General features: G+C 38.5%; 1 protein-coding gene, 5 non-coding genes and 2 pseudogenes across 6 annotated transcripts in view; 4 read left to right on the top strand and 4 right to left on the bottom strand.

The window, feature by feature from the left end:
- Positions 1 to 1,761: 1,761 nt before the first annotated feature.
- Positions 1,762 to 1,880, bottom strand: LOC146492223 (5S ribosomal RNA). Its single transcript, XR_014872613.1, has one exon. It is a non-coding gene; the product is annotated as a 5S ribosomal RNA (ribosomal RNA).
- Positions 1,881 to 2,199: 319 nt separating this feature from the next.
- Positions 2,200 to 2,318, top strand: LOC146492222 (5S ribosomal RNA). The gene has a single exon (XR_014872676.1). It is a non-coding gene; the product is annotated as a 5S ribosomal RNA (ribosomal RNA).
- Positions 2,319 to 2,602: 284 nt separating this feature from the next.
- The window catches only part of smim11 (small integral membrane protein 11), a 68,147-nt gene continuing 53,551 nt past the window's right edge, over positions 2,603 to 17,198 (bottom strand). The window contains exon 3 of the mRNA XM_085150888.1: positions 2,603 to 3,108. The gene's annotated coding sequence lies outside the window, so the exon portion shown is untranslated. The remainder of the gene's footprint in view (positions 3,109 to 17,198) is intronic.
- LOC146492221 (5S ribosomal RNA) lies at positions 5,144 to 5,262 on the bottom strand. The gene has a single exon (XR_014872656.1). It is a non-coding gene; the product is annotated as a 5S ribosomal RNA (ribosomal RNA).
- LOC146492220 (5S ribosomal RNA) lies at positions 5,582 to 5,700 on the top strand. The gene has a single exon (XR_014872655.1). It is a non-coding gene; the product is annotated as a 5S ribosomal RNA (ribosomal RNA).
- Positions 7,392 to 10,442, top strand: LOC146492219 (uncharacterized; annotated as a pseudogene).
- Positions 14,905 to 15,023, bottom strand: LOC146492218 (5S ribosomal RNA). The gene has a single exon (XR_014872609.1). It is a non-coding gene; the product is annotated as a 5S ribosomal RNA (ribosomal RNA).
- On the top strand, positions 15,341 to 15,449 carry LOC146492217 (5S ribosomal RNA; annotated as a pseudogene).

The following is a 17,198-nucleotide window of genomic DNA, read 5'->3' as shown; positions in this document are numbered from 1 at the left end:
AATACTGTCATCAGCTTGAGTGCAGGAAGAAATAATAAAAACTGTTTTATCTAAGGATACAAAAAAAACCCAAAAAACTTTGAAATAAAACATGACTCTTCCTATTGGGGAAAAATGCAGCATGTCAGGCATTCACAAAATTATATGCCAGAGTGTGGCATTTGGTTGCTGAGGAAAAGGGGAAGTTATTGGAGTGGAGGCAAATATATGCTGCAGCTGTGCTAAAAAAAGAAAGAAAGAAAAGACACCAAACAAGGCAAGATAAGCAGTTTGTAAAAGTGAAATATATAAGTAAACTCTAAAGTAATTAAAAACAGCCATTTATAACCTTGACTTCAGAGTTTTAAATTACACAAAGATTACATTATAACATGTGTAGTTAGTGTGATAACATCTAGAGTTATTGCATTCATAGAAGTTTCTTCTGCTCTCAGAACAGATTCAGTTGTTCACAGTTTTGGCACACGGTGCATTACCAGGTTGCAAGGTGTTGAGTTGTGGTCATGAAAAGAAGAAAGTGGTTAGCAAAAATTCTGTGATGCAGTGTCATCTGACGGTTGACAAACTCGCTGGCCAGCCACAGTGTGACAGTATGGCTTTGCTGAAAGTCACGTATTGAATATTTTCTCATGCAGTTTTTTCTTCTCTATATTTCATGTTCATTTACTTGACCAAGCCTCTGATGTGTAAATCAGATCCAACTGAATGTCATCAGAACATATTATATTATGAAATTTGTTTTCTTTTACTAATAAGTCGAGGATGAGGATTTGGAGAAGCACTGAATAGAAGTTTTCTATCTCTGATGATCAGTTTCAATGGTTGATTGTAAACTCACTTTACTAGTCCTCCTTCTTTATTATTCCATCCAGCAAATCAGCCCCGGAGCATGATCCTAGCATATTTGGCATGCAGACTGGAGCAGCCTGGGATCGAACCACCGACCTTCTGGTTAGTGGCTGACCTGCTCTGCCACCTGAGCTACAGCCACCCTCTACGGTGAGTTCCTTGGACTTTCTGTTGTTCTAAATATTGGTCAATCCGACAAGTGCTTTTAAGCTAATCCTTTTTACGCTGCGAAGAGAAACTAACACTTGTAGTCAGCCATGATCACTAATGAGAAGTTAATAGGGCTCGTTGAGTTATGAGGTGCAGAACCTTCAGCACCTCATATGAAAAGATTTGACTGTGTATATGCTTTTGGCACTGTGTGCATTTGAGAAAATCCAAAATAAATTCAAACTTGTTTGTGAAAGCTGTTTTATAAATTTCAGTGGTATATTATTCATGCAATAGGGAGTTGTCTTCTCCAACTACTGGGGCTGAAATAAGTTCATCTAGTTTAGAAACTTCCACTGAACAGTCTATTATAGTGTCAGAACTAAGCATATGCTTAAGAACTTAAACACTTTAAATGAGAATAATAGAAATGTTCCTTTACAGCTTCTACTCAAGTACAATCAATAAAGAAAACCACAGACTCTTTGATGTTTGTTTTGAAGGAAAAGTAATTTCCTGTAAATGTTTATCTGTGTGAGATTTTTCAGAAAACATCAATTTTGTTTAAACGTGAGATACATGGCCTATTCTTTCCTTGTTCTACTTTTGTCTCATCATTAATCTGATTACTGTGGACGACAAGATTGAAATATAATATTCTCATGTTAAAAAGATAGAAAAAAGATTTTATCTAACTTTTCATGCCTGTGAGCATAAACATGAGCAGCAGCGCCCTCTGCAGTTTGTGTGTGGAAGTGCAAAAGCTTACAGCACCTGGTATTCCCAGGCGGTCTCCCATCCAAGTACTGACCAGGCCCGACCCTGCTTAGCTTCCGAGATCAGACGAGATTGGGCGTGTTCAGGGTGGTATGGCCGTAAGCGAGGGAAGCCCGCTATAAAACACCTTTTATACTTGGCTAATGTCTCACAGTTTGATATATATTCTTGTGCTAAATTCCATATGTTACAGCGAAAGCATGCAGCTATTTGTTGTTAACTGCAGCTTCGACACTGAGCTGCAAAAATGCTTTTCCCACAGTAACATCTCCATAATAACACATGTTAGATTATTATAGAACCGTGTGTTTTGTAATTCAAACATTTTTTTCGTTTGGAGACTTTAACTTCTATATAGAAGAGAAAACGTGTGCATGTGTCGCTACAGCATGTATAAAAAGGCTGTTTCTGAGCTTTGCTTTCGCTTACGGCCATACCACCCTGAACACGCCCGATCTCGTCTGATCTCGGAAGCTAAGCAGGGTCGGGCCTGGTCAGTACTTGAATGGGAGACCGCCTGGGAATACCAGGTGCTGTAAGCTTTTGCACTTCCACACACAAACTGCAGAGGGCGCTAAAACTTTCACTACTCCTTCCTGTATTCTCTAGTCTCCTCCTGCTTTCCTTGAAGCACAAAAGCGCCTCAATGATCATTTCCTAGATGCTAATCAAGGAATATTTAAGGAATATTTCCTTTTGACAGTAACTACTATAAAACCTAAAGCAGCACCTCACTGTCAATAACAGATTAAATGAACAAATCACATTAATATTGCAGAGTATAACATGAAGACATGAAGTAAGTTAGAGAAAAACAACAAGATGTGACATGTTGAATTTAATATAATTATAAAAAACAGAAACACAGTTTTGGTTTATAGTTTACAGAGAATTTTACAGGAAAAAATAAAACACTGTGTCATATTCATATAAATGCACCGATCTGACAGACTTGCACAGGGTACAAAGCAAAGGAAGTGTTGAGTTCATCTGCATGGAGCCTGAATGACCGTCTCAGCAGATCATGTATGCGGCATACAGCCAACACTGGACCAATGAGCAAGCTTTACCTCATCCCTGTCCTCTCATCTTAGTATTCATACTGAAGTTTGCATGTTATGGAGTTTTTTTTGTTGTTGTTGTTTTTGGCTGTCATATTTTCCTTTTTTAAAAAAACGGCACCTTGATATCTAAAAATGTGCTCGACAGTCCTGCTACTTTAACCACAAATCATTTCCTGAAACTCGGGAAAGTGTCCCTGTTGCTGAAAATCACACATCTTCATCATATTTGGAGGAAGTGGCTTGCAGCTCTGGTCGGTAAGATGTTTCCCTGGAGGAGAGAGAAGGACATTTGAGAGATTGATGACTCACAAGAGTCTAATCACATCAGTGCAACCAGTGGTTACTTGTATTAGTTTATTAATTAGAGATGAACCGATCTGATATTACGTATCGTATCGGTCCGATACTGACGTAAATTACTGGATCAGATATCAGAAAGAAATTTAAAAAATGTAATCCGATCCATTAAATATCACGAAAGCATCTCACAAAACTTGCGACACGGCGTAACTCAGCTCATAACCTTAGCACGTTGGAGCAGTATGTGTCACGTGATAGAGCGGCTGTGGCGTGCGAGACCTGTCGGCGGTCTGGTTGAGCAGTTGGAGCCTCGCTACCAAACCGGCATTTCATCTTCGAGAAAGTTTTCCCAGAGAGAAGTAAAGCAAGTGTGTAAGTTCATCTCTGAATATTTGTAAAGCATTCCCACGTTAAGCTTAACAACTGATATATGGAACGACTGCCTCTTCTCTCTTTCCAAAGATTCTTTCTTTTGTTTTCAATAGTTCTCATCATGCTGATTGATGTCCAAGGGGTCTCCTCTCCCATAAGTTTGATTCTAATTCCTACCGCGGTGATGTTAAATTGGGGTGAAACGTCATCATAACAGCTTTGACTGACAGCTGCAGTCACGGAGAAACTTGCGTATCTCTGTTCACGAATAGCAGATAGAGCGTAGGCTCTGAGAGGACGCCCAGCGTTTACGCTACGAAAACACTACCCGATGTGTAAATCAGATCCAACTGAATGTCATCAGAACATATTATATAATGAAATTTGTTTTCTTTTACTAATAAGTCGAGGATGAGGATTTGGAGAAACATTGAATATAGAAGTTTTCTATCTCTGATGATCAGTTTCAATGGTTGATTGTAAACTCACTTTACTAGTCCTCCTTCTTTAATATTCCATCCAGCAAATCAGCCCCGGAGCATGATCCTACCACCACCATGCTTAACATCTGGTACAGTGTTCTCAGATTTCAAAGGATCACCTTTGATACACCAAACATACTGTTGTCATTGTGGCCATATAGCTCAGTCATTGTCAAGTCTGCCCAGAAAGCTGTCTTTCCAGAAGTGGTTGGGATCCTCAGTTCACAATAATAAGAAATTCCCTCTGATCTAAGGGGGACTCTTTGGTCTTCTTCCAGTCCTTGGCAAAGTGTTAACATATTAAAACAACTTGTAATTACAAACGATTGTTTGAACCGAATCTATAAGTGTATAAAAATGGCTTAAAATGGTTTACGGTGAGTTCCTTGGACTTTCTGTTGTTCTAAATATTGGTCAATCCAACAAGTGCTTTTAAGCTAATCCTTTTTACGCTGCGAAGAGAAACTAACACTTGTAGTCAGCCATGATCACTAATGAGAAGTTAACAGGGCTCGTTGAGTTATGAGGTGCAGAACCTTCAGCGCCTCATATGAAAAGATTTGACTGTGTGTATGCTTTTGGCACTGTGTGCATTTGAGAAAATCCAAAATAAATTCAAACTTGTTTGTGAAAGCTGTTTTATAAATTTCAGTGGTATATTATTCATGCAATAGGGAGTTGTCTTCTCCAACTACTGGGGCTGAAATAAGTTCATCTAGTTTAGAAACTTCCACTGAACAGTCTATTATAGTGTCAGAACTAAGCATGTGCTTAAGAACTTAAACACTTTAAATGAGAATAATAGAAATGTTCCTTTACAGCTTCTACTCAAGTACAATCAATAAAGAAAACCACAGACTCTTTGATGTTTGTTTTGAAGGAAAAGCAATTTCCTGTAAATGTTTATCTGTGTGAGATTTTTCAGAAAACATCAATTTTGTTTAAACATGAGATACATGGCCTATTCTTTCCTTGTTTACTTTTGTCTCATCATTAATCTGATTACTGTGGAAGACAAGATGGAAATATAATATTCTCATGTTAAAAAGATAGAAAAAAGATTTTATTACCCAGAAATCTAACTTTTCGTGCCTGTGAGCATAAACATGAGCAGCAGCGCCCTCTGCAGTTTGTGTGTGGAAGTGCAAAAGCTTACAGCACCTGGTATTCCCAGGCGGTCTCCCATCCAAGTACTGACCAGGCCCGACCCTGCTTAGCTTCCGAGATCAGACGAGATCGGGCGTGTTCAGGGTGGTATGGCCGTAAGCGAGAGAAGCCCGCTAAAAAACACCTTTTATACTTGGCAAATGTCACATGCTTTAAAATATAGTATTGTGTTAAATTCCATATGTTACAGCGAAAGCATGCAGCTATTCGTTGTTAACTGCAGTTTCGACACTGAGCTGCAAAAATGCTTTTCCCACAGTAACATCTCCATAATAACATTTGTTAGATTATTATAGAACCGTGTGTTTTGTAATTCAAACATTTTTGTCGTTTGGAGACTTTAACTTCTATATAGAAGAGAAAACGTGTGCATGTGTCGCTACAGCATGTATAAAAAGGCTGTTTCTGAGCTCTTTCCTCGCTTACGGCCATACCACCCTGAACACGCCCGATCTCGTCTGATCTCGGAAGCTAAGCAGGGTCGGGCCTGGTCAGTACTTGGATGGGAGACCGCCTGGGAATACCAGGTGCTGTAAGCTTTTGCACTTCCACACACAAACTGCAGAGGGCGCTAAAACTATCACTACTCCTTCCTGTATTCTCTAGTCTCCTCCTGCTTTCCTTGAAGCACAAAAGCGCCTCGCTGATCATTTCCTAGATGCTAATCAAGGAATATTTAAGGAATATTTCCTTTTGACAGTAACTACTATAAAACCTAAAGCAGCACCTGACTGTCAATAACAGATTAAATGAACAAATCACATTAATATTGCAGAGTATAACATGAAGACATGAAGTAAGTTAGAGAAAAAACAACAAGATGTGACATGTTGAATTTGATATAATTATAAAAAACAGAAACACAGTTTTGGTTTATAGTTTACAGAGAATTTTACAGGAAAAGATAAAACACTGCGTCATATTCATATAAATGCACCGATCTGACAGACTTGCACAGGGTACAAAGCAAAGGAAGTGTTGAGTTCATCTGCATGGAGCCTGAATGACCGTCTCAGCAGATCATGTATGTGGCATACGGCCAATACTGGACCAATGAGCAAGCTTTACCTCATCCCTGTCCTCTCATCTTAGTATTCATACTGAAGTTTGCATGTTATGGAGTTTTTTTGTTGTTGTTGTTTTTGGCTGTCATATTTTCCTTTTTAAAAAACGGCACCTTGAAATATAAAAATGTGCTCAACAGTCCTGCTACTTTAACCACAAATCATTTCCTGAAACTCGGGAAAGTGTCCCTGTTGCTGAAAATCTCACATCTTCATCATATTTGGAGGAAGTGGCTTGCAGCTCTGGTCGGTAAGATGTTTCCCTGGAGGAGAGAGAAGGACATTTGAGAGATTGATGACTCACAAGAGTCTAATCACATCAGTGCAACCAGTGGTTACTTGTATTAGTTTATTAATTAGAGATGAACCGATCTGATATTACGTATCGGTCCGATACTGACGTAAATTACTGGATCGGATATCAGAAAGAAATTTAAAAAATGTAATCCGATCCATTAAATATCACGAAAGCATCTCACAAAACTTGCGACACGGCGTAACTCAGCTCATAACCTTAGCACGTTGGAGCAGTATGAGTCACGTGATAGAGCGGCTGTGGCGTGCGAGATCTGTCGGCGGTCTGGTTGAGCAGTTGGAGCCTCGCTACCAAACCGGCATTTCATTTTCGAGAAAGTTATCCCAGAGAGAAGTAAAGCAAGTGTGTAAGTTCATCTCTCAATATTTGTAAAGCATTCCCACGTTAAGCTTAACAACCGATATATGGAACGACTGCCTCTTCTCTCTTTCCAAAGATTCTTTCTTTTGTTATCAATAGTTCTCATCATGCTGATTGATGTTCAAGGGGTCTCCTTTCCCATAAGTTTGATTCTAATTCCTACCGCGGTGATGTTAAATTGGGGTGAAACGTCATCATAACAGCTTTGACTGACAGCTGCAGTCACGGAGAAACATGAGTATCTCTGTTCGCGAATAGCAGATAGTACGGAAGCGTAGAGCTGCCACCCAGGCAAAAGAAAAATACAAGTGTATCACGTTATAATGTGAAAAGTTTATTGTTCTAACAAGATACTTTTCCTGTTTGTACAATATACCTTTCACGTTTGTACAATATACCTTTCACGTTTGAACAACATAATATCACGTTATTACAATATACATAATTATCACGTTCGTACAATATAATTATCACGTTCGTACAATATAAATATTATATTGTACGAACGTGATCATATATTGTACAAACGTTATAAAAAATACCATTACAATAACATTTTTATTGTAAGAACGTAAAACGTGTTGCGTTCGGAAACCCAAATCCATGGTAGGTGTGGAGAGCTCACGCTCTTCAGAACTGGCACTTAACTTTGAATGCCCTGCTTTCAACATGGACACAAACACTGATAGCCCACTTCTGAGATTTCTTCGGAATCGTGGTGTACCTGAGGACTGTCTCTTACGAATGCTACAAGAACGCGTAAGTGCTCTCGTGAGGGGGAAATTTGTAAAACTCGCTTTTTACGAAGTTACAGCGTCTAAAAATATGACATATTGCTAAGTTAGCAACCACAGCGGTTTTCGCTTCTCTCGCTTTGACTGCGTAAGGACGTAAAGGTAAACTGCATTGGTGTGGATATATATGGAATGGAGAATGTAAAACAAATTAACCCGCTGTATAAAACTGGGTTGTTGTATGACCACATGTTACTACTTAACCCATATGCAGATTCCAGGTTTCTTAAATATATCGCTATATTATGTGATGCACTATGTTTCCTTGTTTATCTAAAAACAAATGAATTAAACTGTGTTTATATTGATATTTGGCTTCAGTTTAAAAAACCAGTGAGTTCAACCCTTTGTGATCTGTGCAACTGAAAGATACGTGAATACTAATTTACTTTTTCAAAAGTGGGCGTTGTATATACTGTAATATTTCTATTAATAACATGTTAGATAATCTCATTAATGTTGCTGGCATAGAGAGATGAAAAGAATAAATGCTAAATATTGATGGCTGCCACTAAAATAATAACAGACAATTATCAAAACGCATGTGAAATGTACATACATTTTTTTTAGTGAGGTACCTCATGTGGTGTGGCAGCAGGTATACCTTGTACTTCTGTATAGTAATAAATATCTCTGTTATTACAGATTGATGCCACAGTGATTGATTTCATGGATGACAAGACCCTGTCTGGTTACATCCCAACATATGGTGATCGGATAGCTGCCAGACGGTTCTTCTTGGAAAACAGTGGTGCAAGTACTAAGGAATCAAGAAAAAACTCATTGCTTGAAAAATTGAAGGAAAAGATGGGAATCAATGAAAATGAGAAGAAACCTGATCATGAGGAGGCATTTGTTTCTAAGAGAAAAAGAACATATGCAAAAATCAACAAATGGGCTGAGAAAAAGACTCGAAAAATTGAGTTAGGGTGGATCCATGAAGGTAAGCAAGTGAGAAAGCGCAGAGGAGGAGGAGCAATGACCTTTGATGTGCCCAAAGACTCCAAAAAAGCTGACATATTACAGTATGCTAAAGATCTTTTCTTTCCAAGTGGAAAAAGCAAATTTGGAAGATGGGAGGTGTTCAGTCATGACATATTAGACTATCAGGAAGAGGCCGTATTTGATGAAGATGTCACAGTTGGAGAACTCTACTCAGCACTTAAAATGGGAATGTTGAGATTTTACTTGTGCACAAGAAGATTTTCCAATGATGAAGATGATGAAGAAGTTTATGATAGAGGGAAAACACATGTAAACAATGTTACACAACTGACTGACTCACATCAAGGAGATGAAGAAGCTTCTCACACTGTTGTGATCTCATCATCAGAATCTAGGAATGCTGATGAAGATGTTTTATTCGACACATCTGAGGTAATGATTGGACCCAACCTTGGAGAGCCTCTGCCTTGTTAACTTGATGACACTGTAATAGATGAACCATTCCTGCAGTTTGAGGAAGATGATCTGGTCATCATATCCATTACACTTCCTCCAACAAACACAGCAGTCAGTAGTCCAGATACATCTATAAGCAATGAAGCAATAAGCTCTGCAGGATCATATGATGTTGTCTGTGTTACCATCAAACTTCACAGGGTTACTATTCTGGAGGAGATGATCAGCCAGTTCAAAGATCCAGCACTCCTCATACACCCTCTAAAATACACCTACATTGATGAAAAAGGAGCTGATGCAGACGGTGTATCAAGAGATGTGTATGCTGCATTTTGGTCAGAGTTTGTGGACAACACAGCTGAAGGAGAGGAGTTCAGAGTGCCATCACTGTCTCCTAAATGGCAGGAAGAAGAGTGGAAATCCATGGGTAGAATTTTACTGAAGGGATTTCAAGACCATGGATATTTCCCTTGTCGCCTTGCTCCTGTTTTCACAGTGGCACTCATCTTAGGTGAGAATCAAGTATCAGATGATCTGCTGTTTGAAAGTCTTCTCTTTTACCTAAGTCAATCAGATAGAGATCTGATAACAAAGGCACTAAAAGAAGATCTTTCAGATGAAGACAGGGATGAAGTGCTGGATCTCATGGATCGCCTGGATGTATCAGTGCTTCCAACCAAAGAGAACTTAAAAGGCCTTCTTCTGAAAGTCGCACACAAACAATTAATCCAAAAACCAGCATATGCCGCAGAGAAAATGTCCTTAGTTGCAAGCCACTTCCTAAAAGAAGCTTTTCAAAGCCCACAAGATGTCCTACAAATGTATGAAGATAAAAAGCCAACAACGAGAAAGCTTTTGAAGTTGCTTACTGCCTCTCCCACCACTCAAGCAGAAAAGCAAAGCTTCAGATTTCTGCACCAGTACATCAGAGGACTTGACAATACAGGGCTCAGAAGGATGTTCAGGTTTCTTACTGGGTCAGATGTCATCTGTGTTGACAAGGTTGAGGTACTGTTCACGCCTGTGGATGGACTGGCACGACGACCTGTGGCACACACATGCGGCCCTCTTCTGGAACTACCATGGACATACACGTCCTACCCAGAACTACGAAATGAACTGGACAATGTTTTGGCTGCTAAAAGCTCTTATGAGTTCAGCATAGCTTGATTAAAGTCCATCATGTTTAAACCAAGAATGAAAGGTTTGCACTAACAATGACTGGCTATGAAGCTCTAAAGTTTGTTAAACCCACAAACAGGGAACACATCATTGTATAAAAAAAGAAAGAGCTTAAATTTCAGGGATATTTGAATTTATTTTCAAAAAATTGTGGATAACATCAATTTGTTTCCACCATGAAAAAATGTAAATTTCAGTTTAAAATTTCATACTTAAAAGTTTTACTAGTTTAAATGTTAAATAATTATGTTTAATAAGTTCATATGGTTAGCAGCAAGAGGTGAACTATGCTTATTATTAGTTCTATCTATCATGTGTCAAGGTCCTTTTCCACAGGTCTGTGGTACAGTTTTGTAGGATACAACATGTCTGCTAGAGGGGATGTTTTGTTTAATGTAATAATTCAAAAGACTTAATATTAATTATTTTCAAGTATATATTTTTTTTACCTTTCCACCAGTCATTTGTTTAGAACATATTTAAAGGGAATAACTTTGGAAGGCAATGTGTTTGATGCAATAGTTGACTGGAATAAAAGACAGAAAATTGGCACATAAGTTAAGTTTTGTAGTGTTTATCAAGAGTCCGTGTTTTCTTCTCCTTGAACACAAATAAAAGGGAGGCTAACATCTAACAGTGTTTGTTGATTATTAAATAATGCAGAATTTTTACATTTACCAGTTTACAAGAAACTGTTCGTGGATGAATAGCAGTTGCACAGTGTGTTCAGTAAAATTGAAAACAATATTTCATGAATGAGAATGTATAGGATCAGCAGTTTAAAAAATGTTTTTTTGACAGTCTTAAAACAGAAATCAGATATAATAGAAATTCAGTTAAAAAATAATTGGAAATGCCAAAAGGTTGAGATTATTCAATGCAAGTCTTTCTACTGATTTATTTTTAAAACATTTTGCGTATTCAAGCATTTACTTCAATGTTCTCATTTCAATTAATAAGCAGGTGTCAGATGTTTTCTTTAGATGGGAAGCAAACACCTGTTTTTTGCATAAATGCCTCAGTCAAAATATTAAAAAAAAGAAAAGCAATACAAATACAAGGACCTGCTTTAATTTTGATTCTTCACTGGAGTACGCAGATTTGGTTAAATAAATTTAGACATGCTTGCTTGCTACTATCTTCAACCGAAAATCCAAACAAAATAATAATGATTGTCTTTTCTATTGTTTATTGCACAAATAAAACATTGTACCAAAAAATATGTGCATAAAAATTCCCAAAGCCCAATTATATTTAGGTTTATAAGTCCTTCAGTATATAGGTTCTCAGGAAGAGATACAGTTCAATGGATTCATCTGCTGTGCTTGGTGGAAGTAAGAAGTTCTCTGACATTATGAGGCAACACAAGCTGAAAACGGTTTCATCACAGGTATAAGGTCCTCTCTGTTGACATTCTTGCTTACAAGCATCCACTGCCTCCCGAGAAACCTCTTTCAGATGATCCTGTCCTCCAAAGAGATGAGGGATGGTGTACATGAGAATCGGACGTCCACTTGGAGCAACTGCATTTCTGCTTCTGCGTATTATGTGGGTGTTCCACATATGTGCAACTTGCTGCAGCTCCTCCTATTAAATATTAAAAATTAAAAATCTCATATCAGTAAAAGAACACATTTCTCTTGGCTCAACATGTTACCCAAAACGGCGCTGGCACGGCTGGCAGCCTTAACCCAATTTCCCTCGGGATGAATAAAGTACGATCAATCAATCAAAAGCACCACACAGTGACAGTCAGAAAAACAGAGTTTATCAAAAATAAGACAACAACAACAACAACAAGAATAACAGTGGTAGACACGTGATACTGTGTAAAATTTAAAGTAATTATTAAACGTGAATTGTTTTAGACAGTGTGATTTTATGTTTCTGGCCAGTGAAATATGCATTTTTTCATATCCTGAACGCAGTGATAATAGGGACGGTGCATGGTGGGTGTTAAAGCAAACTTTTTATTCTCTCTCCGTGTCTCTCTTTCTCTCTAACACACACACACACACACACACACACACACACACACACACACACACACACACACACACAATGACTCATTAAAAGAATATAAACATGAATACATACCTCGATGACGTTCAGGCACGTAAACAATATGAGCTGCTTGTCCAAAAAACATCCAGAAAAGCAGTCATGGTCTTTTAGTTCCTGGAGACGATTTATCCAGTGCTGAGCATGATGTCGTCTCAGAAAGGCCCACCAGCCTTCAATACGCTGATTGTGATTGCTGGATCCAGTAATAAAACAGTTTCTGACGTTCGGATCCATAGTCCAGCGCAAGAATCGTTGTATCTCGGCCATTATGACATTTTCTGTTCCCAAATCAGAGCGAATCCTAGCAGGTGTTCCCATCCTCTTTTCAACTTCTGCTATGAAATATCCAGCAATGACTTTGGGATCATTGTTTGTTGAATAGGCATGAAGCCAAATCATAACTCTCGAAAAGCCATCAATAGCTCCATTTATACAGATTCCAAAGGCTTCAGTTTGTCATAGGAGTCAACATGCCACATGAAATTTGGTCCAGGGTTTACATACGTGCGTCACATTAGGCGATTTCTGCGTCGTTGCTCAACACCGTAAGGGTCAAGATATTTCAGTAAATGTCTCACAGTACTCTGCGTGACAACATAACCTGCCTGAATGCAGTTCAGGTGGTGTAGTTTGTATCCATGGAGCCTCCCGTGTCCCTCCAGTTGATCAATAAGAAATCGTGCCACCTCAATCGGATCGGACTCATTCTTTCTCCTGTACAGTCCCATGCGTTTTAGGTTTCTTCTAAGTGTCCGCATGCTTATCACAATACTGTCCAATCTGCTCAATAACAGCAAAATCTCCCCATGCCTCAATCCAAGCATAAAATAGAACTTAATTAATTCCAATAAACGAGCCATTTTCTCGCACTCTGATCTGCACTGTCACCCACTTCACTATGTTTTACGCTTCCGTAGTTTTACGGCAATATATCATGCTCGAACAATAAAATATATGTTATAACGTGAAAACTTTATTGTTCAAACAATATAATTATCACGTTCGTACAATATAATATTTATATTGTACGAACGTGATAATTATATTGTATGAACATGATGATTATGTATATTGTAATAACGTGATATTATGTTGTACAAACATGATAGTATATTGTACAAACAGGAAAAGTATCTTGTTAGAACAATAAACTTTTCATGTTATAACGTGATACACTTCTATTTTTCTTTTGCCTGGATGGCAGCTCTACGCTTCTGTAAGATAGAGCGTAGGCTCTGAGAGGACGCCCAGCGTTTACGCTACGAAAACACGACCCGATGTGTAAATCAGATCCAACTGAATGTCATCAGAACATATTATATTATGAAATTTGTTTTCTTTTACTAATAAGTCGAGGATGAGGATTTGGAAAAGCACTGAATAGAAGTTTTCTATCTCTGATGATCAGTTTCAATGGTTGATTGTAAACTCACTTTACTAGTCCTCCTTCTTTAATATTCCATCCAGCATATCAGCCCCGGAGCATGATCCTACCACCACCATGCTTAACATCTGGTACAGTGTTCTCAGATTTCAAAGGATCACCTTTGATACACCAAACATACTGTTGTCATTGTGGCCATATAGCTCAGTCATTGTCAAGTCTGCCCATAAAGCTGTCTTTCCAGAAGTGGTTGGGATCCTCAGTTCACAGTAATAACAAATTCCCTCTGATCTAAGGGGGACTCTTTGGTCTTCTTCCAGTCCTTGGCAAAGTGGTAACATATTAAAACAACTTGTAATTACAAACGATTGTTTGAACCGAATCTGTAAGTGTATAAAAATGGCTTAAATGGTTTACGGTGAGTTCCTTGGACTTTCTGTTGTTCTAAATATTGGTCAATCCAACAAGTGCTTTTAAGATAATCCTTTTTACGCTGCGAAGAGAAACTAACACTTGTAGTCAGCCATGATCACTAATGAGAAGTTAATAGGGCTCGTTGAGTTATGAGGTGCAGAACCTTCAGCACCTCATATGAAAAGATTTGACTGTGTATGCTTTTGGCACTGTGTGCATTTGAGAAAATCCAAAATAAATTCAAACTTGTTTGTGAAAGCTGTTTTATAAATTTCAGTGGTATATTATGCATGCAATAGGGAGTTGTCTTCTCCAACTACTGGGGCTGAAATAAGTTCATCTAGTTTAGAAACTTCCACTGAACAGTCTATTATAGTGTCAGAACTAAGCATATGCTTAAGAACTTAAACACTTTAAATGAGAATAATAGAAATTTTCCTTTACAGCTTCTACTCAAGTACAATCAATAAAGAAAACCACAGACTCTTTGATGTTTGTTTTGAAGGAAAAGTAATTTCCTGTAAATGTTTATCTGTGTGAGATTTTTCAGAAAACATCAATTTTGTTTAAACGTGAGATACATGGCCTATTCTTTCCTTGTTCTACTTTTGTCTCATCATTAATCTGATTACTGTGGAAAAAAAGATGGAAATATAATATTCTCATGTTAAAAAGATAGAAAAAAGATTTTATCTAACTTTTAGTGCCTGTGAGCATAAACATGAGCAGCAGCGGCCTCTGCAGTTTGTGTGTGGAAGTGCAAAAGCTTACAGCACCTGGTATTCCCAGGCGGTCTCCCATCCAAGTACTGACCAGGCTCGACCCTGCTTAGCTTCCGAGATCAGACGAGATCGGGCGTGTTCAGGGTGGTATGGCCGTAAGCGAGGGAAGCCCGCTATAAAACACCTTTTATACTTGGCAAATGTCTCACAGTTTGATATATATTATTGTGTTAAATTCCATATGTTACAGCGAAAGCATGCAGCTATTCGTTGTTAACTGCAGCTTCAACACTGAGCTGCAAAAATGCTTTTCCCACAATAACATCTCCATAATAACACGTTAGATTATTATAGAACCGTGTGTTTTGTAATTCAAACATTTTTGTCGTTTGGAGACTTTAACTTCTATATAGAAGAGAAAACGTGTGCATGTGTCGCTACAGCATGTATAAAAATGCTGTTTCTGAGCTCTGCTTTCGCTTACGGCCATACCACCCTGAACACGTCTGATCTCGGAAGCTAAGCAGGGTCGGGCCTGGTCAGTACTTGGATGGGAGACCGCCTGGGAATACCAGGTGCTGTAAGCCTTTGCACTTCTACACACAAACTGCAGAGGGCGCTAAACTGTCACTACTCCTTCCTGTATTCTCTAGTCTCCTCCTGCTTTCCTTGAAGCACAAAGCGCCCTCGCTGATCATTTCCTAGATGCTAATCAAGGAATATTTAAGGAATATTTCCTTTTGACAGTAACTACTATAAAACCTAAAGCAGCACCTCGCTGTCAATAATAGATTAAATGAACAAATCACATTAATATTGCAGAGTATAACATGGAGACATGAAGTTAGAGAAAAAACAACAACAAGATGTGACATGTTGAATTTGATATAATTATAAAAAACAGAAACACAGTTTTGGTTTATAGTTACAGAGAATTTTACAGAAAAGATAAAACACTGCGTCATATTCATATAAATGCACCGATCTGACAGACTTGCACAGGGTACAAAGCAAAGGAAGTGTTGAGTTCATCTGCATGGAGCCTGAATGACCGTCTCAGTAGATACAGCCACTACTGGACCAGTGAGCAAGCTTTACCTCATCCCTGTCCTCTCATCTTAGTATTTATACTGAAGTTTGCATGTTATGGAGTTTTTTTTGTTGTTGTTGTTTTTGGCTGTCATATTTTCCTTTTAAAAAAACTGCACCTTGAAATATAAAAATGTGCTTGACAGTCCTGCTACTTTAACCACAAATCATTTCCTGAAACTCGGAAAGTGTCCCTGTTGCTTGAATCTCACATCTTCATCATATTTGGAGAAGTGGCTTGCAGCTCTGAGATGTTTCCCTGGAGGAGAGAGAAGGACATTTGAGAGATTGATGACTCACAAGAGTCTAATCACATCAGTGCAACCAGTGGTTACTTGTATTAGTTTATTAATTAGAGATGAACCGATCTGATATTACGTATCGGTCCGATACTGACGTAAATTACTGGATCAGATATCAGAAAGAAATTTAAAAAATGTAATCCGATCCATTAAATATCACGAAAGCATCTCACAAAACTTGCGAACACGCCGTAACTCAGCTCATAACCTTAGCACGTTGGAGCAGTATGCGTCACGTGATAGAGCGGCTGTGGCGTGCGAGACCTGTCGGCGGTCTGGTTGAGCAGTTGGAGCCTCGCTACCAAACCGGCATTTCATCTTCGAGAAAGTTATCCCAGAGGAGAAGTAAAGCAAGTGTGTAAGTTCATCTCTGAATATTTGTAAAGCATTCCCACGTTAAGCTTAACAACCGATATATGGAACGACTGCCTCTTCTCTCTTTCCAAAGATTCTTTCTTTTGTTTTCAATAGTTCTCATCATGCTAATTGATGTCCAAGGGGTCTCCTTTCCCATAAGTTTGATTCTAATTCCTACCGCGGTGATGTTAAATTGGGGTGAAACGTCATCATAACAGCTTTGACTGACAGCTGCAGTCACAGAGAAACTTGCGTATCTCTGTTCACGAATAGCAGATAGAGCGTAGGCTCTGAGAGGACGGCCAGCGTTTACGCTACGAAAACACGACCCGATGTGTAAATCAGATCCAACTGAATGTCATCAGAACATATTATATAATGAAATTTGTTTTCTTTACTAATAAGTCGAGGATGAGGATTTGGAGAAGCACTGAATAGAAGTTTTCTATCTCTGATGATCAGTTTCAATGGTTGATTGTAAACTCACTTTACTAGTCCTCCTTCTTTATTATTCCATCCAGCAAATCAGCCCCGGAGCATGATCCTACCACCACCATGCTTAACATCTGGTACAGTGTTCTCAGATTT

The sequence above is a fragment of the Neolamprologus multifasciatus genome, chromosome 23 (genome assembly GCF_963576455.1).
Source record: "Neolamprologus multifasciatus chromosome 23, fNeoMul1.2, whole genome shotgun sequence".
NCBI classification, from domain to species: Eukaryota; Metazoa; Chordata; class Actinopteri; order Cichliformes; family Cichlidae; genus Neolamprologus; species Neolamprologus multifasciatus.
This window is presented reverse-complemented; position numbering and strand designations above follow the sequence as displayed.